Genomic DNA, 26,059 nt, shown 5'->3' with positions numbered 1-26,059 from the left:
CACGGCTGAAAGGAAAAGCATGTTTGGTGAAGGGGAACTCAAACCCGCGACCCGCAGATTGCGAGTCTTCCCTTTTACAGTAGTAGATAAAACTTGAAGTTAACCTGTTTTCAGCCATAAGTTAATATTCAAATATTTGTTTTGTTTCACTTTCGAGTTCGTAATGTGAATCCACAGGTTCATAGATCGCATTCCGTTGCGCCTTTCCCCCAGAAAAAAAAAAAAAGGTTTCTGCATTTCAACTCTATGGGTGCACTATAAAAGTGACAGTCAAATTCCACTATCTACTCACAAAAGAGCAGCTCAACAATTGGCGGTTGATGCTACTGACGTTTGGACAGTCCACCAGTTTATAAGTGACAGTTATGCACAGGCTCTCTAGAGATACAGTGGTATGTCTGCGGACTCACACTGATATAAACCGGGTTTCGATACCCGTGATGGGCAGAGCACAGATAGCCCATTGTGTAGCTTTGTGCTTAATTCTAAGCAAACAAACAAAAGTTGTGCACAGATAGTAAATATTTTGAAACATATGAAAAAAACAACAACTTTCTTTTTATAGCAATAAGTAAAACTTCAAGTTACTAGTTTCCCAGCCTCGGTTAACGTTCAAATATTTGTTTTAGAACAAATGGAAAAATAAGACAAGTTTTTAGCCATTTAACTTTTTAACAATGTCTTAAATTCCCTGGTGGATTACAAACAAACGAATGTGTTTCTAGACCACCCTACAAGGCTGGCCTAATGTAAAGATTTGTAATTTGAATTATGATATTTAATACTTAGAAAAACAGACAAAATAGTTAATTCTTCTTCAGACGTATTTTACTTCGTGTAGAATTTCTTTTGTTTTCAACCCGGTTTTGTTCTACCAATTTATAGCATATAGCTTCTCTTGTGAACTTTTTCTCGGCATAATAACAGGTCTTCAGAGATGAAACACTAATCACGCAATGTGTACTTTCCAAGAGAAACATTACATACGTGAGATCTGGTTCATGCACAGAATAGCACATTGTAATTGTCGGTTGAACGGATTCATTTCGATGCGTAGAAACGTGTCATATTTTCCATGTTTCTTTACATGTTAAATACTTATCAAACAGTTTGTACCATAAACCAGAATTATAATTTCTTTTCGTGAGTTTCTTAAGCTACTTTTGGCATGTTTTAAAGAAAACAACAAAAACATTTTACCAGGAAATGACGTTTTGTAAGAGATCTTCAAATACAAACAAATGAAGCACAACTTAAACAGACAAAGCTCTGAATCGGGAAAAAAATAATGGAAAGAAATGTATTTCATCTTCTTTCAAAACAGAAAAAAAAGAAATTCTGATAATTCTAATTAGTTTTTTTAATGAATCTTTACTTTGGTACTGAATTTGTTTTGTTGTTTAAAACATTTGCGAAATGCTACACAATTAGGCCCGGCATGGCCAGGTGGTTAAGGCGCTCGACTTGTAATCTGAGGGTCGTGGGTTCAAATGTCCGTCGCACCAAACATCCTCGCGAAATTTCAAAACAAACGAGGTACACAATTTGGGCATGACCGTCCCTAATTTTGAACTGAAAAACCAGAAGGAAAGCAGCTAGCCACCAGTATCAATTACCTACTGTACGGTTAACTGTTTTCCGGGCCCACTTTTAATCTAGCTTCGGATTTTTGAGTTCGAATTTCGTAGACTCATAGTTGTTTCACAGGAGGATGAGAAACTTTAACTTCACTCTTGTAGTGTAACCACTGTCCCAAAGTGTGTAAAGTGGTTTTTGCGGCAACGAGACCCGAACCACGAATCCTTGAAATACGATAATTACTTTGCCACTTCCAAGCCAGCGCTAAGTGCCATGAGCTAGTGGATATTTATGGACACGTGATATTTTTTTTTAATCAGGAGACGAGAATGATTTTGAAAATCGTCATCGCTGTTTTATAAAAGGTTTGTTTGTTTGTTTTGAATTTCGCACAAGGCTACTCGAGGGCTATCTGTGCTAGCCGTCCCTAATTTAGCAGTGTAAGACTAGAGGGAAGGCAGCTAGTCATCACCACCCACCGCCAACTCTTGGGCTACTCTTTTACCAACGAATAGTGGGATTGACCGTCACATTATAACGCCCCCACGGCTGAAAGGGCGAGCATGTTTAGCGCGACGGGATGCGAACCCGCGACCCTCAGATTACGAGTCGCACGCCTTAACACGCTTGGCCATGCCGGGCCCTTTATAAAAGGAAAAAAATGAATAGAATTTTGACTTTCGTAAACATCGGATTTGTACAAAATAACAAAAGTCCAGAGCTAAATAACAACAAACTGCCTGTGGTATTTCAAACGATTTTTTTTCCATATCTGGGAATAAGAAAATGTTCGTGTTATTATTCGAATCAAGCAGGAAGGTACGATCGAGAATGAATGTATACCGTATTAGGCCAACACAGAACCTAACTCTCTAGGCCTTCGTAACACGTCATTTACATTGAATAATTCACTGCTTACAACTACCCCGTGTCCTCTGGTAGACAACAAAAGTAAAATCACACTAAAATGAACTTGATCGTCCAAGGCTAAACCGTCCTAGGTCATAATACCGATCCTGTCTGGAAACCTGTTCTACCGGCTTTCTGTAGAAATATCTTCAAGGTCAGTTTATGTGCTTAGATCCTGAGGTATATTTACACCCGGAAGAACGTCACTATTCATCGTACGAATCTCTCTTTCCATTGCATCAGTCATCGATTTTGTACGCTAAAAATGTCGCTTGACTTCATAAATATCTAATACGTGAGTTGTTTTTCTCACAACGGAAGGAGTTGGATACAAATCCCTGGAAAAATGTCTTAAGAGAATGCGGACGTGTAATTGTAAGCAGCCAGCTGGAAAAACTAAATGCTGACACCATTAATACATCTTATACATATTAAGATTCGTCGTAATCTCGAGCGATAACTACATGATAGTAAATTCTATAGTGAAGTGATAAATACGTGATGTTAAAACCTGATACGAACATCATCTAATAATAACTACATAATGTTGAAACTCTGAAATAACAGTTTGTGATTACAAGTTGATGTTAGAATACTTTATTGATATCACTTTATAAATACGTTATGTTAAAACCTATTCGATATTAAAGCACTTTACTAATATAGTTTGATAACTAAGTGATACTAAAGCCTTTACACTAATGTTGTACGATAACTAAGGGATGCCAAAACACTATAATTATGTCTGACGTTAAACAACTAAGGTTAAAACCCTATAGTAATGTCTTATTTTTGATCATTTTTACGTGATGCCAAAATCTTATGGTAACAGCGTGTGATACTTGATATTTGTAGCAAGCCACGTTTCTTAAAAACTTCTTTGTGTTTGGAACATTTCTCGAGTCTATATTATCTTCGCAATGAAAATTACAGGGCTTAATATCCAATACCCTAAGATTTAACATAACTGTTGTATATCAAGCTTTCAATTAATACTTCAGATCATTTCAAAGTAAACCATGTAAGATTTTTCAAATGTTTTAATGAGTCTAAGGCTTAAAGATCCCATAAAATCTTGTTTACATCTTGCTAAGTGCATCAGAAAACCTGATATCTAACTCTGGCTTTCAAGACTAACAATGTTATGACATTTCAGACGCTCATCTCTTGTCTACAATGATATCGAGAACTTGATGGGTATGTGGTCAGAGAGAATAACAGTTTCTTTGTCCATTTTTCTTACGAAAGCCGCTATTGATTTCAAGATGATTTATTGTTAAGTTTCAGTTCACGAGCCTTCGTGAACTTCAAATTATTGTTCATTATTTTCTTAGTAGTACCAGGAGAGATGCCCAGCTTCATTATAATATGTCTCTTTCTTTTTTTTAAGAGTCTGGGGGATTCAGTTACAGAGTGCTATTTCGGGGTTCATTGTTGTTCTAAACATTTTGCTGAGTAAAATTTACTGCTACCACGGAGGATAACGAAGGATTATTTCTTCTAAATGTTGTGTTCTTTGGTTCTACAACATAAACAGTTTAACTGTACACATGTTCTACTCTATAAGGTTCTATAACAAGTAAATATCCCGAGTCTAGCCGTGGCGGTATTGCTCTGACAAGTGGAGGGCAATTTTCCGTGGGACCAGAACTTTACCTTCACGTCAGAGTATATTAACCATTCTTATAAAGTAATGCAGAATATGATCCATTAAATTTCTCATTATGACCAAGCTACCCAATGTGGTCCACGAAGTTATTAAGTATGGTCCATGGATTACTCAGTATCGTCCACAAAGTTATTCATCATGGCTAACTAAGCTATTCGATGTGGTCCACTAAGCTGCTCAATGTGGTCCACTAAGTTACTCAACATGGTCCTCTAAGTTAATAATGTTACTGGAACAAACTCGTTCAGCTCCAACTCTTTTTTAAAACAGATACAAAATGAACCACCACATTTCCGAACGTGGATCAACGATGAGAGTGGCGGGTTATGGATCTACGAGTCCATCTTTTGCTTCTGTTACGTCCTCTTACCCTGAAAAAAATTCGCAATCCGCAGTTTTAGGGACATGGGTGCATTATAAATGTGGCAGTCAAATCCTACTACTCGTTCAGACAACAGTCGCCCATGAGTTTGGCAGTCAGTAGGTGATGTCGAGTAGCAGTCTTTTCATAATGTTCAAAATCAAGTAAAAATAGAAATGATAGCCCTTTAGTAGCTTACATCGAATATCCGAAAACATTCAAGTTACGTTTGATGTATTACGTAAATTACCACGTGATAATCATATAAAATACGAGTACCTGATAATACTAACATATTTAGTTAAATGGCGTGTATTTGTTTTGGAATTTCGCACAAAGCTACTCGAGAGCTATCTGTGCTAGCCGTCCCTAATTTAGCAGTGTAATACTAGAGGGAAGGCAGCTAGTCATCACAACCCACCGCCAACTCTTGGGCTACTCTTTTACCAACGAATAGTGGGATTGACCGTCACATTATAACGCCCCCACGCCTGGGAGGGCGAGCATGTTTGGCGCGACGCGGATGCGAACCCGCGACCCTCAGATTACGAGTCGCACGCCTTAACGCGCTTGGCCATGCCGGGCCGGCTAAATGGCGTGTGTCCGTTTGGAATTAAGCACAAAGCCATACAAAGTGTTAACTGCCAACTAGGGGTATCGAAACACTGTTTCTGGCGATGTGAGTTCGTAGACATACCGCTATGCCACTGGGAGCGCTAAATGGTGTGAAATAAATACACATACATGTATATTACCTACATCTTTTAAGAAAAAGAAAAAAATCCAAATATACTTCTTATAACACATATGTGCGCAATAAATTTCTTTTTTGTTTGTTTGTAAAACAAAAACAAGTAAAATTTCTTATTTTGTTACTTTCAGTAACAATACGAAACAGAAGAAATTGTTTTGCTTATTCGTAGTTTTACACTCTTTAAATGTAAACCAAATTTTATATATTTCACGTTTATCATGTTCAATGATACAAAAATACGTTGTTTGTCAGTTACGTAACGTTTTTCAATTGTGAAGTTTCGTTTGATTATATTCTAGTTTTCTCCAACCTCGCTGGGTCAAATAAGAGAACTGGTACCACTTAATGCAAGTAAGAGAACTGGCACTGCTTGATGTAAGTAAGAGAAGTAATATTGCTTACTGTAAGTGAAAGAACTGATACTACTTGATGTAAATAAGAGAGCTGTCACTGTTTGTTGTAAGTAAGAGAACTGATGCTGATTATAGCGCACCCATAACGCTAAAGTTCAAAGCGTGTTTTTGTGAGAACGGAGCGCTAACCATTAATCCTTGGATGAATGATAAATTCATCTCGGCATACACCGAACAAGACAACAGTACAGCAAAACTAAACTCTTGAAAACATAAAATCACTTGTATGGATGTGAAGAATTGTTAGGTTTTAAAAGGTGTCTGCTTCTCCAATTGTAGCTTTAGAAACGCCCCCCGCTAGTACAGCGGTATGTCTCCGGATTTACATGCTAAAATCAGGGGTTCGATTCCCCTCGGTGGGCTGAGCAGATAGCCCTATGTGGCTTTGCTATAAGAAAAACACAAACACAGCTTTAGAAACGTAAATCTTTACTCCTTTACCAACGAATTAAATGTTGAAATCACACCTCAAACAATTCTTGCCATATTTTTAGTAAATTTATTTACCGGTTCTTCATAAATCTAATAATTGTTTGTTGTTAAAGGCAAACATATTTAATTTTTGTGTTCAGCTAACCGCGGGTATTGAATCCCAGTTTTTAGTGATACAAAATTTAATTCTTTCCGCTGAGCAACCAGAGAGAGAAATCACACAACGTGCAATTTGTAATCTATCCACCGTAGGGAATCGAGCATCGAATTTTAGTATTGTACGTCCTTAAACTTGTCGCTGACCTGCTGGGAAACTATAGTTCCAAACCTAGTGTCTTATGAAAGTTCTGAATTAACCAAAAGTTGGCAAGATGTATAGCAATATCACTAATAACGTGAGATTTTTATTTTTATCTTGTCAGTACTAGATAAACATTTTTCACACTCACACCTTCTCAAATTAGTACAACACTCTAATTACTCTTGTAACATCTTTCGCCTGTATGTCTGTATATATTTATGAATTTCATGAGATCCAAATCGTATAAATTTTGGGAAATGAAATGAGCTCATTATAAAAACATCAAAGAAGACTTAAACAAAGACTTCAGCCTACCTTGTTCCGGGTGCAAACGGAATCTCTAGACCACTGTAGACAACATCATCGTGTGCTCCGGAATGCAGTAGAATTTATTGCTTCTCAGCTATTTGAAAGCAACATCTATAGAGATGTTCCCCGAGGGTCACCAGGCAGCCCAGCGTGGCTCATGTGTGACCCTCAACTCGAGCACGGACTATAGGAAGTGTACACCTCTTGGTGAGTCAAAGAAAAACGAAGAGGAAAAATCGGTCGATAGGTTTGAATCTCAGAAAAGGGATAAAAAAAAACATGTAACATATTTGACTGTTTTGAACTTGAGTTGCTTTTCCAATGTCATTAACACGTTGCTGATGTTGAAAATGTTAGGAAAAAACATATTGAGCCAACACAATAAGTGATTAAGATTGTATATAACATACAACCGCTGGTGGAAAAACAAAAACTGTTTCGTTATTTGCGAAGGATTGTAAACATATATGTTGATTGTTTTGTTTTAATTTTTTAATTTTGCACAAAATTACCCGAGGGCTATCTGCGCTAGTGGTCCCTAATTTAACAGTGTAAGACAAGAGGGAAGGCAGCTAGTCATCACAAACCACCGCCAACACTTGAGCTACTCTTTCACCAACGAATAGTGAGATTCACCGTCACATTATAACGCCTCCACGGTTGAAAGGACAAGCATGTTTGGTAGGTATATTTTGAATAATGATATTTAGTACATTATAGAAGACAGCTGCTGTTAAAAAGTGTTGCTTATTCAAGTGCGTGTGTGTTTCTTTTATAATGAAGCCACATCAGGCTATCTATTGTGTCTACCGAGAGGAATCGAACCCCTGATTGTAAGGGTAATACTTATTCAGAAATCACTTTCACAATAAAATATATATATATATTTCTTACTTAAAGTTTTGAACGCGATATAAAAACTATTACCTTAGAATTTTACACATATTATATCATACAACATTTAAATAATAAAAAACTTTGTATACAAAAATAACATATTTTTGTCTTCATTTGTTTGCCTTTGATCAGTTGCGTTGTACTATCACAATGTGTGAAGTGGAGAATATAAAATTAAGTGTAAAAATTTGATTAGTTGAGTTGCACTATTACCATGTGTGAAAATACAGAGTAAAGTGTAAAAGTCTCTTGGAGAAACTTGGTTGCGATATCTACCACAGGGAAAATATCGCTATAATTTCAAAAATTAAATGTTACACACTTCCTGATCGTTCGTTTCTATCTTGTATCTCATCCACATACTTTCTGACAGTTCTACACGAAAAAACAATCGTTTTAAACTTCTATTTTCAATCTCTTGCAGCAACTCACTTTCTAACAGTTCTACCTGTAGAGATACACCCTTATAACTTAATTTCCACTACAGACTCATTGATAAAAATATCAGAAGACAAACGCACCTTTACCCATAGTCAAGCCACCCAGTTTCTGACAATCCTACTTAAAGAAAAAAAAAACTTCTAATTTCTTGTTGCGTTTTGTTAGTTCCTCAGAGTTTTTTTATTAAAACATACATTTCCAATTTAATGTTCAGTAATTATTATTATTATTTCCATAAAACACGTGCTTCTAATTTCATTGCTTAATTACTTTCTGATAAAACATGTAGTTTGACTTTCTTTGTAACAATTATTTCTGAAAAAAAACAAACACGATGGTAACGCTACTTTGTCCATGTAATTTTGATACAATACTTTTCTGATGACACGTACTTTCTTATCGACAGATCTACATGGTGTAATAAGCTACAACCTTCAATTGTAGTCAGTCATACGGTGGTTGTTCTTCATAATGAATTATGATCCCGCCATTATTTCAGCTAACAATCTTCTGGTAGTTCCATATGACTGACTTAGTTCTGAGGCCATAAGTTTATGAAAATTTCCTCTGGTGGAACATAGTCCCAGTTATAGCTAAGTGAATCCGTCTGTGAAAGTTCTCTGTGGTGGAACATGGTCCCAGAACACTTCTCAGTTTTCTGACATGTGAATGTGATAAAACACATTCTAAACAACACAAGATAAATCTGTTAAACTATTTTAAAGTTAAAATTCATTAATGCTTCATAATACAGAAAATATAGTGATTTATTTGTAAATAAAGTCATCAGGTTCTAAATATTTTTAAACTTTTAACTTTCGCCCTCCGTTTTAACCACTCGCCAGAAGTAAGAATCAATCATGTTTTAAATGATTTATTAAACTTCATGCAAGTGCTTATAACAATGTGCTGAGCACACCATCATTCTTGTTGTTGTTTCTAGCTCTATTAATTCTGTTCCTTTCTTATGAAAGATATCAGAAAGTTTGACGTTCCGTATTACCAGTTGTATAATATAAATACGATGTATATTTGTATGCATTTAGTATACTTCAAAGTTTATTTTTTTTCTCTTTCTACGAATACAAACCCCTGATTTTGATTCAAATTGACTCATTCAAGGTTTGGTTTCATCCAAGAAATATACTTGGAGGTTTACTGTCTCATATTTCCAATAACATAATGGATGTAACACATTGAAAAACATCTTTTATCTGTCATAAAAACGGGATTAATGACAAACATATTTTTCGTTTTAATGTTATTTCTAAAACTAATGTCAGTTTCTCTTGACGAAAGGATATGATCTTTTGAAACTAAGCTACAGTGTAAATCAAAACAATTCATACTGAAAAAAAGTGTATTTATAAAAATAAACATTCTTTCTTATCGACATAGTGAAAGTAACTCAAACATGAAAATTCGTGAGCCTCGAAAAACAAAACCTTATTAACTTGACTTGCATTCTAAATTAGGAAATTTATCATAAGTTTTTCCATGCCTAAAAAAATATCACGTATTGCTTGTATTTTAAAAAATACATTTACGTTGCTATTTAGATGAAAATTAATGTTTTTGTATACGATTTCTTTTAGGCTTAATTTTTTATTAGAAGATGGACTGTATGCTACCAGAATCTTTCACAATATCGTTTCTGTTTATTAAATGAACACTCCGTACTGGAAATAAATCTTTCTCGTGGGCTTTAGCTTTATAGTATGTTAAAAATACATTTAAAAAGAAAATAAGCACGCACTATTTCTTAATTAAATTACTATTAAAGAAATACATAAACATAACTATATATTTTACCTTTCAGTTTTTTCAGTTTTTCTTTGTGTTTTCAATCTTAAAACTAAGCTCAATATAGTATTAAGTTTGAAGAAGTTTCCTTCCACGACCATTGCAAGCACCCCATATGATCAGTGCATACACCTCCACATTGCAACATTCGGAGGTCATGAAGCTGTGTCAAGTACTAGGTCACGTTCATTGCTAGTTACCTGCTGTGACCTCAGGTCACGAACTAGGTTTTTACCCACAGTTCCTGTTGCACGCTAAGGACAAACTTATTGTGAGATATTGTAGGCATGCTGGCGAAAACATTTTCAACATCGGTTTAATAGAATATCTTATCTGTTTTATCTGCTGTTGGTAGAATTAAAGCACCTGTTGGTCTGTCTGTCAGGTTTTTGGTACAGCTTTTAATTAAAGTTATTTCCATCAGTAAGTACCTCATATTTTTGTTATTTTCATGTGAATATATATATATTTATATAAGCTTGTTCCTAGTGTTCGCTACGTTAAGACCTCGTTCCTATAGATGCGATTTTCATTGTAGTTCAACAAAAACCTTTTTTTTTTTCAAATTTTACTTTTTCTAAGCCTTTTATACTTTTTCAAACAACAACCAAACAAAATTAAAAAAACTCTGCAAATTATAGCACTATTGCTATTGTACTCCTGCACTGTGTGTTTATTACAGCTCTACTGTTTGAGTATGTTTCTGCACCGTGTGTTTGTTACAGCACTATTGTTTGATTATGGTCCTGCACCGTGTGTTTATTACAGCACCAAAGTTACAAACAAGTCAATAAATCACTGACATTGTTATTGTATAAGTCCAAAAGGATCTTAAAACACGTACTGTGCATTTTACAACAACAGGTGTAACAGGTGGCCGGCCATACAGGTTAGCAGCTTACAAAACGTCTCACGTACCAGTATTGTGGTAACGACAGTGTGTATGTATGTGTAAGGAAAAAGTTAATGGTATTTCATAAGAATAATCTACATATTCCGGTTTAGTGGCGTGTGTGAGCCACAAATGTAAACCATGGTACTTGGGGTGACATGTCGAACACCTATATTGTCAGGCTTTTTAGAAGTGCATTATCGCCATTGACAAATACATTATCCGCCTTTCAACAGCGCAATATCGCCACTGACACATACATTATCGGCCTTTCAACAGCGCAATATCGCCACTGACACATACGTTATCGGCCTTTCAACAGCGCAATATCGCCACTGACACATACATTATCAGCCTTTCAACAGCGCAATATTGCCACTAGCACATACGTTATCGGCCTTTCATCAGTGCAATATTGCCACTGGCACATACGTTATCGGCCTTTCATCAGTGCAATATCACCACTGACCTTACTGTTCTAGGATTATGTCACAGCCCCTTTACGAAAAATATTCTTATAGAAAAGTGGAAAAAACAGATTAAAACCGAATTCACAAAATTTCAAAGAGTTTTGTTTGTAACACATAACACTGACAAGAGGATGTAAAACAGCGTAAACAGCATCATACCACATAACAAAGGCATATCACCACATCCGTATGAGGATTTGAAGCCACACGAACAGCAGTCTAACACATGCACAACTGTTGCTACCATAGACAACGTTAATAGACTTTCTCCCACAAACAAGATATCTGACTCAGATCTCATCATCGTAAGCATACATACAACATAACTCACTCAAGCTGCTCCTCAGTTATACTGGTGAGAGGAAGACAGACATTGGACGACTGTGTAAGAAATATTACAATGGAAGCTTTATTAATGCGTGCTTAACATATTTAACGTCCTCAATGTCTGTCACACGCAGGGTTGTTGTTGCTTCATAGTTGCTACAAATTATTCATGTAATGAGAAATGTCGACTTCGTATGGCGTACAGAAACGCAAATGAGAACCGGAGTTAATATGAGGACAACGTATTAATAGCAGTGATTGATTTCATACATTGTACGGCCTGACTAAATCATGATATTTGGAGTGCTGTATCCAATTTCACAACAGTGTTTATATACATTTATATCATAAGCAATGAAACTACTGTTTACCTTATCCTCGCCTCCTACATACCCTGATTTTACGTGAATTAACACCCATAAATTTCAGTGAATTTGTTTCACTTGAACCTAGTCTCGGAAGCCGACATATCTATGAACAATTTGTCAAGGTGTGTGGTTCTTTGTCTGATTTCGCTCTATGTTTTTTTTTTTTTTTAAGAAACTAATTATAGTAGACAATCAAGTGTCGGGCAATAGTGCATAATGATGGCCAACAGAATGAACATGAAATAATGGAAGAAGTGTTTTCAAGGTTAGCTATAAATAACCTGGAACGCTGCTGTCGAAAAATGTATTTCAACTTCCAGTATCTTAAATAGGAATGAATAAAACTTTGTTGGCGTGGACGTGCGTCGTAGGTTGTTTATTTGACACTTCTGGTATGTTGCATTGTTATTCAGTTAATTTTAGGTTGGAATTGATACATGTGGGAATGACATTTTTTTTAGCTTTTACGTTTATTCGCGTCAGCATTTATTGTAGATCCCACACAACACTAACGAATATGGATATTTTAACTGTGGCTAAGAAATAGAAAGTTTGACACGCTACAAAATACATAACCCGATCACTTGAAATAGAAAGTTTGACACGCTACAAAATACATAACCCGATCACTTGAATAGGAGGCCTTATTTCTTTTTTAAGAATTTAAAATACATTCGACTGAGTTTACGTCTAAATTGATAAGTTCTTCTGTACTGATTCATGTCTCATAATGTTTTCAAAATGAAAGGTTAAGTTTCTAGGTTTTGATGAATCTTTAATATGTATACAATATCACGCCATGTAACATTGTAATACATACAATGTACATAGTACATACACCATATCAGATTATGTAACTTTAAGGTGTATACAATATCAAACTATGTAAAGCTAGCGTGTATACAACACCTGGTTACATAACGTTAGTGTGTATACAATATCAGGCTATGTAACATTAGCGTGCAAACACCTTTCAAGCAAGTAACACCTTACTGTTTAAGGAACAGTTGTACATTTATTCTTTTAGCTGATGAGATATTTGTTTAATAGCGTGTAAGAATGAGAAGACCCATCGACTGTCTCACGTTTACAGGTTAATATAACTAGTAGCTGAAACTTTATCCATCGTAAGCTCACTTACCTCGAATACCACTCATTCGCTGTAAAAAATAGAACACAGTGAGCTCGGAGCGAGTAACTTAGCAGGCCGGTCTTAGTTTGTGTTTCTTCCGCCGCTGTGGCAGGTATTGCGGTGCCTCTGTTTGGAGAACAAGACGGTCTCTTCCTTACCTCTACCACCTGCTGCACTATTAACTTAGATCTATCTCTAGTTGTGCCTCTTTGAGTGCACTCTCCGCAGCTGAGCCTCGAAACCACTTAGGCCACCTGTAAGCGTTCTGGAGAAAGCGTGACGGAAGTTAGATGTGTAATGACCGTTAAAAAAGAGTCGCTCTAGCGGTCACGCAAAACCGGATGATAATTATTTCATATGTTTATAAAGTTTTTGCCAAGCTGGTGGGTGTAAATATGCATTCAAAGCCTGTAATATGATGCAACTAACTAGTTGATTATTGGCTAGATTAAATAACATATAAACCAGTGTAAAGTGTTAATTATTAACGTAATAACCATCCTTATTAATCTGTATCGGTAGAAAAGTGAATTTGTTCTGTGGATAATCTAAAAACAAAAAAGTGAATTAACTTTATATTTGAAATTACGAAAAATTATCAATTTTTCTTAAATGTATTTAAACCATTAAAAGATTATTTCAATAGGAGAACGAAAGAATACGTAATCGTAAGAATGAACCATGAATTATAACACATTCTTGAAGATGAAACATTCTTCACCTGCCACGTTTTTTTTTTTTTTTTAAGATGAGGCATCACTGAGAGGATTCGTTCTTATAAAGTAATAAATCCTAAAAGATATAATATTTTTAAAGATAAAGTAACACTGGAGCGACACATTCTAGAAACTGGCACGCCATTTAGGTGGAACATCCTGAAAGATGACATAGCCTTGAGGAGGAATACACTTGAAAATGACACATCATTTAGGTGGAACATCCTTAAAGATTACATAGCCTTGAGAAGAAACATCCTTGAAAATGACACATCATTTAGGTGGAACATCCTTAAAGGTAAAGCACCCCTGAGAGTTTACCTTCTTCAAGACGACTCATCTTTCTTATGGTACTTCTTGTAATATGATAGTTTTAATGACTTGGACTATTGGCTAGTATACTGCTGGACACAGATACAGTGTCTGTTTTTCAGCCCTGAATTTAAAGATATTCATCAATTTAAAAGAAAAATAACATTATTATAAACATTTTAGAAACAAAAAGACAAAACTAAATGTTTAAGAAAATTTTTCTTCTAAACGCCCATATTTGAGCATTTATTGATAAAATAACCAACAAGAATTAAATGCTGTTATTAGTACTTTTTTTTCTAAATCTTCATATCACGAGAAATCTACCAACTTAATGACATTCAAAGAAAGTAGAAATTACTTGGCTTCGATAATTTGACAAAAGTAAAAGGTTTTTGAGGTTAATAGAAGACACAAAAATGTGCTTGTAAAAAAATTAACATTTGCAGTTATTAAGGGTTAACATGTAACTTCTTATGCTTAAGTTTTTACACATTTGTTTATGTAACTATCTCAAGGTTTCTAATCAGGTGACCTCCGCTAGTTCAGCAGAAAGTCTTCGGATTTACAAAGCTAGAATCAGGGGTTCAATTTCCCTCGGTGGGCTCAGCAGATAGCCAGATGTGGCTCACTTCTAATCAGATAATGTATACTAATTAAATATGTAACAGATGACATATTATTGCAGGTAACATGTAGTAGATTTTGTAATGTAAATTTATCCTAAGATATGATATCTAAACTGTAGTTAATGCGACTTTATGTTTACTAAAAGTTGTCAAGGTATGCTTGAAATGTATTTTGAAAGGTATTCTGCATAAAGACTGTGGACTTAAAATGCTTAAGATCGAGTTTCGATACTCGCGTCTAGCTTTACGAGAATCTAAATATTCTTCGATTTTCGAAATTATAACATTTTATAAATTGTTTCAAAATTCCATCATGTGGTATTGAGAAGTTTTGTATACACATATAACATAGCTTCTGTCAGTTTTGCTGGATGGGAGAAAAGTGTATCCTATTCTAAACTTAAAAAAGGCTTACTCTGCATTCATCTTATCAGTTTATAAATTTAGATACTTCCTTACTTTTAAGAATGTAGAGTTACAAAAAAGTAATTTGTCTTAAGATGTGGCAGAAAATGGCTTTAATATTTTTGCATGGAAAGAAGGATTTAGCTTTGCTTCTCTGTATCACATCACTGTTGTTTTTTGTACATTGTACCAGTCTGGCTTTGTTTGCTACATCCACCGACTACACTTATAAGGAAAAATGAGGTAAGACGGCCACCATTGTTTACAATCATTTATAACGTGAAGTCATCAGAGCAAAATATACGCAACTGTTATTCACGTGATCCTAAGTATAAACTCACTGGGAGACGAGCGCGATTTCATTTTTTTTTCATTTTGCACAATTTTTATCTAAAGTAGGCATTTTTAATTTTTCATGGTTACCAAATAAATGTTTCAGGAATTTTACTTTTTTGATTTTAGATAGGGAGAAATTACAGACCGCATAATATGTCGTGAAAGAATGAGTTGCATCTTGGAAGGATTGAAGACAACTTTACCCTTGAAACAGAATACCCTGAAAAAACACAAAAACATGATGGTGTCTGTAAACGGCAGAAGACATGCTGACTCAATCTTTTTGTTCTGTTTTGTTATATTGAAAGTATTATAAAGGAGGTTCTCACTTCTTTGTATTATTCAAAAATGAATTTTTAAATTGCAATGAATGACAGCTTATGTGAATGCGGGCTAAAAGTTCAGGTCAGTTATCCTTAGCGTTTAAGAATAGCCATCTCTAATTTTGAATTACTGACTGGAGAGAGGTGGGGGGGGGTAGGGCACAAAACTAGTCATCACAAGAATTTTATTCTAGACCCAAATAATAAAATTGATATTTATTTTTGTATTGTATTCATAGCTAAAAGTGTAGAGACTTTTAGTGGATTATTCGATCCACAATTTGGCATGCAAACCATTAAGCCACGCCAGGCCCATATTTAAAAGTAGCGTAAGATACTTGTTTAAATTAGTTTAATTATATATATGTGTGAGTGTTTGTAACTATTTTAAAACAACAAAATATACTTTATTTTCCACAAATTATAACTAATTCATAATATTAATAATCAGACTACATCTGCTTTCTGCGAGATATTGGAGGTGGGTGGGTGGGTGAGTGATTAAGCTTTATAATGAATGGAAATAAACAGACTTATGGGTCTTTATCTTTAAAATAAAGAAATGTTTGTGATATTAAGTGTTAATAAGCAATAATTTATCGTTTATTTTTAGTTTTAAAGTATTTGAAAGCCCACTGAATAGGAATATTACAAAAAAATGATATATTTGCTTCTTATGGCCTTTTACCCTATGTGAAGGCCCAAAATGGCCATGTGGTTAAGGCACTCGACTCGTAATCTGAGGGTCGCAGATTCGAATCTCCGTCACACCAAACATGCTCGTCCTTTCAGCCGTGGGGGGCGTTATAATGTGACGGTCATTTCCACTATTCGTTGGTAAAAGAGTAACCCAAGAGTTGGCGGTGGGTGATGATGACTGGCTGCTTTCTCTCTAATCTTAAACTGCTGAAGTAGGAACGGCTAGCGCAGATAGCCCTCGAATTTTTTTTACGCAAAATTCAAAACAAACCAAACCCTATGTGAACCAGATGCAACCCACAGCTCCTATGGTCTCCCATTACCCCTAAAAAAAAGGCTTACTTTATGGTTCTTGAGAAGTACATTTTTTTCGTGATCGAGCTTTTTCGATTTCGATGTCCTGTGTTCGTTGCTGTGAACTTCAAGTTTAAACCTAGTTTCGTGCTGCGAAAACCCTGTTAATAAATGTAATGGTTAACAACTGTTTAATAAAATGTTCTTTTGAGATATAAAATAAGCAATAATCAACCGAAGACCTTTGTGGTTCGACATATTGTTTTATTGTCACGATTTTGCACTTGCGACCTCTATTAGTTGTTGGATGAAAACCGTAATATCGTGTATTTTAATTTTATTTAGTTTCGTTTGTGGATTTTTCTTACTCATTTAAATATAAAAACAATGATTTGGAAGAAGATGGCACAGGAAGGTGAACGAACTTTTTCTTTAGGTCCACATATACTATTTGTTGCACAACATCGAAAATGAAAAGCAACCAGGTACTTTTAGGCCACTTTGCAAAAGAGTCACGAGGTTGAGAAAGTCGAAACACGCATCCCATACTTCTTCCAAATATAATTCAATGAACACCTGTGAAGTATAAATGCAAGTTACACTGTCCTGTTGCCAGACAGCTCTAATGACTCTCCCCTTAGAGACTGTCTAGTTTCCCTTGCTTCCCAGACTTGCCCTGCAGTCTTCTTTTTTCACACGCGTTATCAGATACGCTACGATTCACACGAAAATAAAAGTTCTTAAAAACGGAGATCCGTGGTCGTAATTCCACTGATATTTCCCGTGTCACGAAAGCCCGAGTGGATGACCACTGAAATGTTACACTGTCAAGTTTTCCTTTCCCAGAAGTCACAGCTGCGACATGATTTTTTTAAATGGTGATTTGTTATATTTTTTGTAATTTAGACAACTCCATTCGTGTCAGTTGATAACCCCTAACAGGACGTGTCGAGAAATCATATTATGGTTTGTATAAAACTTCAACATTCTTACTGTGTTGGCTTTTTATATGAATTTGGTTAAAAATATAAAATACGTAGAAAACTGTAGAGTGAGTATTTTTATATCCATATAAAAAAGTCACTATATAAGTAAACGGTGGACTGAGAAGGAGAGATGTTCATGAGAAACATTATCATCAATATAAGACAACCATATTTGACCTCGGTATCTGTTTTTCTTAAAGTATAATCAAAAATATTTCTTAGCATTAAAAATCACCCTTATTACAATTAATTTACAATTGAAATTTAATCTTTTTCGAATTATTAGTGCTGTTGTTTGTAGCTAGTTTTATGTATTTTGATTAAAATGGTAGAAAACAAGAACAGCTTGCTCGGCATGGCCAAACGGTTAAGATACTCGACTCATAATCCGAGGGTCGCGGGTTCAAATCCCCGTCACACCAAACGTGCTAGCCCTTTCAACCGTTGGGGCGTTATAATGTGATGGTTAATCCCACTATTCGTTGGTAAAAGAGTAGCTTAAGAGTTGGCGATGGGTGGTGATGACTAGCTGCCTTCCCTCTAATCTTATACAGCTAAATTAGGAACGGCTAGTGCAAATAGCCCTCGTGTAGCTTTGCACGAAATTCAAAAAACAAACAAACAAGAAGAACTTAAATAGCAAAACGAAATGTATGAATATTTTATTAATAAAGTGTGGTTAAATAACCAATAGAATTGTATGTTGTTGATGATTGGTTGACAATACGATTGAGTTACCATGAATAGAAAAAACAAAATAGTAACAGTATATCTAGTTGACTAAAATTACCATGATACAATAGCTAGTAACAGTGCATTATATTGGTGGCTGGTTGACAGTATACTAGCAATTGAATATTTAGTTCAAGTAATGCTACGAGGTTAGAAATCCTCGTCCTTTGTTATTTGAAGGAAGAAGTGACACAGAAATTTAGTCTTTTAAAACACTTGATTTAAATCTCTACACGCCTTGAAAGACTTATCAAACAATAGCTTCTTGAGATGATGAGTCCATATAATGTCTACAATTGTCCTGTCTTCCTTTTTTTGTAAAATTAGTCATCTAGAAACGTGATTGTTGTTGTGAGAAAAAAGGCTTACCTTCGATACTAACTAGGGTTTACGTGAGCTAGCAGAGGACTTTCTGTACCTTGCTGGTTTATAACAGGCTTAACTGAGCTAACAGTAGACCTTCTGTACCTTGCAGGCTTATAGTAAGGGTAGACTAATAACAACAGAGGGCTGAACAAATGATAGTAGAAGCCCATATTATCCACCATAAATATAACACTAAAATCTTGGTGGGTTGAGTTCTACTTGATAGTAGAATCCCGTATTGTCCACAACATATGATAAAAGAAAACCTTAGGAGTTTGAATATTGTACAACTTTATGTTTTGGATAATACGGATTCTACTATCAAGTAATAGGGAGCCAACACACCAAGGTTTTAATGTTGTATATTTTGTGGATCATATGGGCTTCTTTTTGATCCACAACATAAGCAACATTAAAGTCTTATGAGGTTGACTCTAATACTGCTTGATGGTAAAAGCCCATATGATCGGCAACGTTCTCTCACTCTAGGTGTTTGGGTACATAAATTTTGTATACCCGGGAGGGTCAGGTACACTAGACCTCTTCATCTTTCCTTTTCATTGTTATAGTGGACTTGTTAGTATATTTAATATTAATACATGAGGGCCAGAGTGATGAACATAACTCAGGCCCTTTTCAGGGCAATGTCCATGTATATTGTACTTTCAGATTATCTAAGTCTAGAACATAGGTGGCCTGTTTTATTTTAGAACTAGTGTAGATATTATTTTTTTTATTGCTATTTTTTAATACTTAATTTTAGCTTAATGATCTAATGTATAAGTTTATCGAGGAGAGGTTTTAGGACTCTCTTCATCATATATGCAATACCTGTCTAGTTCGCATAACAGCTCATTTTTTCTTCAATTTTTATGGAAATATTTTATTGTACTATGTAGAAGTCTATTTGGTATTGTTTGTGTATTAGAGTATCTGTGCGTGAACTTTGAGGAAGTGGTTTTGGGTACTCTATATGCTGTTGTAATTAATGTATTTTGTAATGATTGTAGTTTGGTTTGCAATTGTTTTTTTACTTACGTTAATCCATGCAGGAGCTGCATCGTCTACTACTGGTCTTATATATGTTTTGTATATTTTAAGGATGTTTTCAGGTGTTGTTCCATAATTTTTACCAGTTACACTCTCAGCATAGTTTATTCTTCGCCAAATTTTAGTTTTAATGTTATTTACATGTTTTGTCCAGGTACGTTTAGAATCATATGTTAATCCTAAAAATTTTGCAGAGTTAGCAGTCTGGAGAAGTTCATGTAAATCTGGGGTTGTACTTTTTGATGTTTCGTTGATTTTGAAAATATCACTACTTGCGTCTTTGCTGTGTTTATTTTGATTCTATATTTTTGTCAGTATTCACTTATTATGTTTAGTTGTGGTTGTATGTTAGTGGCAGCAATTTCTGGTGTAGGGGTACTTTTCCAAATTGCTACATCATCGGCGAACTATGACGAGTATCCATAATTTGGATCTTTAAGTGACATATTATACAAATACGTGATGAAGAGAATAGGACTAACCACCCCTACTTGAGGAACACCAGCTTCTGGAGTGAAGAACTCCGAGAATGTTCCTTCTACATTTTCTATTTTCCAAAAAGTTAGATAACCAACGAAAAATTTCACGCGGTAGTCCCATTTCATTCATTCGGAACCTTAGACCATTGTGCCATACAATGTCGAATGCTTTCTAGATATCGAGGAAACAAGCGACAGTGCATTATTATTATTTTTTATTAAAACTATTTGTTATCGTTTCAGTTAACCTAATTAAGTGATCTCTTGTTTGTCTATATTTTCTAAATCCGTTTTGTTCCTCTGGTAATTTTAAAGTAATCTCCAATAATTTGGAGAGTCTATTACTTATTATTCGTTCAAGATTTTGCCTACACAGCTAGTCAGGCTGATTGGTCGATAACTATTTGGCTTATTAGCTGGTTTTCCTTCGTTATTGAATGGGCCTGGCATGGCCTAGCGCGTAAGGCGTGCGCTTCGTAATCTGAGGGTTTGCGCCCGAGTCGCGCCAAACATGCTCGCCCTCCCAGCCGTGGGTGCGTTATAATGTGACGGTCAATCCCACTATTCGTTGGTAAAAGAGTAGCCCAAGAGTTGGCGGTGGGTGGTGATGACTAGCTGCCTTCCCTCTAGTTTTACACTGCTAAATTAGGGACGGCTAGCACAGATAGCCCTCGAGTAGCTTTGTGCAAAAAAACAAACAAACAAACAAACTTTATGGAATATTAATATATTAACTTGCTTCCAAGAAACTGGAATGTATCCAGAGTAGAAAGACAAATTAAAGATAGCTAATAGGTGGTCAAATAATTTTGGAATGCCTTTTTTGAGGAGAATTGTTTGTCTGCCATTATTTCCTGGTGATTTGTTTTTTGAATTCTTGATTGCTTGTTTGAGTTCAGTTTATGTGATTTTTTTTGGTGAGCAGTAGAGTATTATAGTCATAAGTATTATCAGTGTTATTGTTAATAATATTGATTGGAAAGTATGGTTTGTATAATTCTATGTTATTTGTTACATAGTTGTTTACTTTGATGTAGAAATAGTTCTTCATGTCTGGGTCATTATGTGTTTTGTAGTTGATGTCTAAAGGTTTCTGCTTTTTCTTTGTTGGTGCTGGCTGAGGTGTTGTTACGTTCTAGTGTTGGGTATTTTATTGAAGTGGCTTTATTGGTGAATCATTTTAGGTGCGACCAAAACTTTCTATGGTCATTCTGTTTGTTTAGATGGGAACATAAGTTATCCAATTTTTCTTGTTTTAACAATTTAATTTCTATTGTGATTTTTTTTTCTGATACTATTTACTTGTGTTTTATGTCTTGATCTCTTGTTGCCATGAAACGTCTTCTTAATTGTATTCGTTGTTTTATCAGTGTTTATGGTTGTCTGTCATTGTTTTGGTACAGTGTCCGTAGGCACTCCATAATCAGCAACGCTTCGCTTCTTCTTTGTGGGTATTTGGGTAAGTTTAATTTAAAAATACCTAGGAGGGTCAGGTGTACAAGACCTCTTCCTCCTAAAATGTTAGATACATAATTACCCCATTCTTCTGGGATGTTTTTACCATAGTCCCCACTAACGATCGAACTCACGACTGCTGATTTACAAAACCAGTGCTCTAACCACGGAGCTATGAGCGAGGCTTTCAACATTAAAGTTTTGTTTTTGAATTTCGCGCAAAACTACACGAGGGTTATCTACGCTAGCTGCTCCGAATTTAGCAGAGAAAGACTAGAGAAAAGACAGCTAGTCATCATTACTTACTGCTAACACTTGGGCTACACTTTTTACCAACAAATAGTGGTATTGACTGTAACATTATAACGCTCACACGACTGAAAAGGCGAGCATGTTTAATTGGACTAGGAATCGAGCCCACAATCCTCAGATTGCGAGTCGAGCATCCTAACCATCTGGCCATGCTGGGCCTGTGACTTTACTTCCAAAACCTTGATGGATTGACTTCCTCTCCTATATCTTTTGCAACTGTTAGCATTAGTAGCCGTAACACATGTAGTCTGTTTTAGAAATTTATTTCTTTTTGTGATAGAAAATAATGAAAATCTTTAATATTCATGGATATCAAAAATAATTATTAACCCACTTGTATTTGCAGTGTAGTTTTGAAAGTGAACTGTTAAAAATGTAAAAGTATTCTTTAAAGTGCTCCTGACATATAACTGATATGATTAGTTATAATAATTCTTTCTTTAGGGTTGTGAGCCGCAAGATTTCTTACGACAAGTGACAGGCCCGGCATGGCCAGGTGGTTAAGGCACTCGACTCGTAACCAAACGATAAGTGACTATTTATATTAATTAAGAAGTGAAATTAACAGATAAAAAAAATGCATGATTTACCCACTCGCAATGGGTGTGGGTAGGAATATAAATTAATTTTGTAAGAAGAAAAAGTGTTAGTAGGACTTTGTTTTCAAAATTATAAAGAAATTTCATGGCTATTCAGATACTAATAATGTTTGTTCGAGTGTGCTTAGTTAAAAAAATGTGACATGAAGTTCTCTGAAAGGCTGAAAGATGTGTGTCAAATATTCCAGTCTTGATACTGTGACACTGTAAAATCACGTCGAGAGAAGATACAAAAGCATGTTCATGAACCACTTACCCACATAGAAGTAATATCTTCTCAACCATGAATAACTCGGCATGCATGCAAATTGCTTTATAACATGCTCTAGGGATTCAACGAGTTGAACACCTTCAGTAATGGTAGAAAAATAATTGTTATGTTCAACGTTGTGGTTTGTTCCTCTAAAATCAAGACGATTTCATTCTTATGTTGAGAACAGTCAAATAATTATAGAAATTTCGTCTTGTCAGACTACCCTGAATCTCCCAGAGTGAGCCTTGCTGAAATCTTAAGTGCTTTGCTGTGATTGGCTGAGAAATTAAACTGGGAGTTAGCATATATATATATATATATGCTTATATATCGTACATTACTAGATTATAGGGCTCGGCATGGCCAGGTGGGTTAAGGCGTCCGGCTCGTAATCTGAGGGTCGCTGGTTCGAACATGCTCCACATGGTCGCACCAAACATGCTCGTCCTTTCAACCGTGGGGGCGTTATAATGTAGCCCAAGAGCTGGCGGTGGGTGGTGATGACTAGCTGTCTTACACTGCTAAATTAGGGACGGCTAGCGCAGATAGCCCTCGTGTAGTTTGCGCGAAATTCAAAACAAAACAAAGAGACTAGATTATAGTTACCAGATGTTTGGAGTATTTAATCAGCACATTTAAAAACAAACAACCCAAATATATTTTTTTTTCCTTTGTTACAACATATGGCCTGGCGCGTAAGGCTTGCGACTCGTAATCCGAGGGTCGCGGGTTCGCGCCCGCGTCGCGCTAAACATGCTCGCCCTCCCAGCCGTGGGGGTGTATAATGTTACGGTCAATCCCACTATTCGTTGGTAAAAGAGTAGCCCAAGAGTTGGCGGTGGGTGGTGATGACTAGCTGCCTTCCCTCTAGTCTTACACTGCTAAATTAGGGACGGCTAGCACAGATAGCCCTCGAGTAGCTTTGTGCGAAATTTCCAAACAAACAAACAAACAACAAAAGTTACAACATATATGATATATATGCAAACATTGGTGATCTACTAAGTGTGAGAAAAAACGAGGATTTTAATATATTAAAAATAATGAAAGCTGATGTTTTGTTTGCCGTTTTAACCTTCTAGAAGAAGTTATGAAATCTGACAACAAACAGACATCTAAACCCATGCACAATCACATGTCATCTAAATTACAAATTGAATTTTTATATATTGGAGTTGAAATGCACACGAACATTGTTTACTTGGAAGATGAGTACTTCTTGTAGTAGTCTAGGATATTTTGTTAACTTTGTTTTCTTTTGTCTACTGTAGTATTTTTTAAAGTTAACACAATGAACGGAACTTCCAGCATTTACAATTTCATTTATGTTCATTTTCTTAAATAGTAGAATGAAATTATATTTCTGTATTGATGAATTTTATTATGAGTACCATTTGTAGAATGGATTCCTAATGATATTATTTATGACAAACTCTCAATAAACTATTTTTGCGCTGCCGATGAGTATCGGCGTGGCATGGCCAGGTAGTTAGGGTCCTCGACTCGCAGTCTGAGGGTCGCGGGATCGAATTCCCGTCACGCCAAACCTCCTCCTGAGCCGTGGGAACGTTATAAAGTACGATCAATCCCACTATTCGTTGGTAAAATAGTAGCCCAGGAGTTGACAGTGAGTGGTGATTACTTCCCTATAGTTTTACGCTGCTAAATTAGAGAAGACTAGCACAGAGAGCTCTCGCGTAGCTTTACGCGAAATTAAAAAACAAACAAACAATGCATGACGAATTTTTATGACGATCTTCGTCTGAGTGATATTTCGAAACGGCGGTGTTAATATAATAAACTTGAGCAAAATATTGTACCACGCTTGATATATCAGACAGGCTTCACTTGAAATTTTGGCATCTCTTTTAGAATAAATAAAACTTGAAATACAGCTAAGTTTAAGTGTGTAACTAAGCTCAAGGATACCAACCACAGTTTTATCAACCCTTGCTACTTGTAGGCGGCGCTGTAGAAATCTCTGAGTCGGAACAACAATGCCTTTTCATGTTCTTGGAAAGCAGCCTTGTAGAATAGTGTTTTTTGTCTCGCATTTGGTTTCAATTCAAGTGATGTGAAGAGAAGAGAGATAATTCCGTAGTGCTATTAAGAGTTCCTCGGTTTATTTGCAAAAAATACTGTACAGAAAATTTAAAAAAAAACTGAAGTTTCTCTCTTATTCTTAAAACAATATTAGAAAATTTCCTGGATTGCTTATTTCGATTCATTTTAGGTGATTACGGAAACAAACTTTTCAGATACCGGAAATAAAGTATTTCCCATTTAAATTTCTCGCCTCTTGTCATATAATGTGCCTGACAAGGAGTTCACACTGAATATGAGGAGAATTAAACTGAACACGTTTGTTTCTAGACTACTCAGTTTTCTTTTCTAAATTTTAAAAAATTGTTGGTGGAGAAGATCATAGTGCAAACATACAGTGTATTCTCACAGTAACTCTTGAACTAAGCGCCATGACAAATATTCCCTCACTTTTACATATTTGTAAACGTATGATTTAATTATTATTTTTGTTATGATTCAGGGTGGGGCTAATCTCCTTCCCATAGCTGATATGAGCGGACGCACTTTAACCACACACCATAAAAATCGAATGTGGCGGTTATTATATATAAATTATACATTGTATTAAGATGCTTCGTATGTTATTATGCAAAGCAATATTTTCAACAGTTTATCTTATTAATTAAGTTATCGGTAAAGACGTAAAATAATATATTTTCTGTAGTATAACTTACCAAATTATATTATAGTCACTAGGTGCTTTTATAAACCACAAGACACCTACAATCATCCCACACGTCTTGTTTATCTTTCTATTAATGGGCTAGCAATAAAAAAAGAATGCATTAAAATATTGTGCATTGTATTCGGTAATAAGCGTGATACTACCAGCGAGACGCAGGGACAGGTGGAGCTAGTGTTCGAAAGTCTAAATGTAAGGGTTTCTTTATTTGGGATTAATCACAAAGCTACATAATTGGCTACATGTGCTCAGTCCAATACGGGTATCGAAACCCGGTTCATAGCGGTATG

General features: G+C 35.6%; 1 protein-coding gene across 2 annotated transcripts in view; it reads right to left on the bottom strand.

Moving 5' to 3' along the window:
- Positions 1-13,347, bottom strand: part of LOC143238124 (uncharacterized) — a 43,608-nt gene extending 30,261 nt beyond the window's left edge. Inside the window, exon 1 of one of the 2 annotated variants that reach the window (XM_076478083.1) lies at positions 13,066-13,347. The gene's annotated coding sequence lies outside the window, so the exon portion shown is untranslated. Of the gene's footprint in view, positions 1-6,732; positions 6,882-13,065 lie in introns of those variants that run through there. The other variant, XM_076478084.1, reaches the window with a different exon arrangement.
- Between the last annotated feature and the right edge of the window lie 12,712 nt (positions 13,348-26,059).

This window comes from Tachypleus tridentatus, chromosome 13, assembly GCF_004210375.1.
Source record: "Tachypleus tridentatus isolate NWPU-2018 chromosome 13, ASM421037v1, whole genome shotgun sequence".
In the NCBI taxonomy this organism is placed as follows: Eukaryota; Metazoa; Arthropoda; class Merostomata; order Xiphosura; family Limulidae; genus Tachypleus; species Tachypleus tridentatus.
The sequence above is the reverse complement of the archived record's forward strand: the minus strand, read 5'-3'. Positions and strand labels throughout refer to the sequence as shown.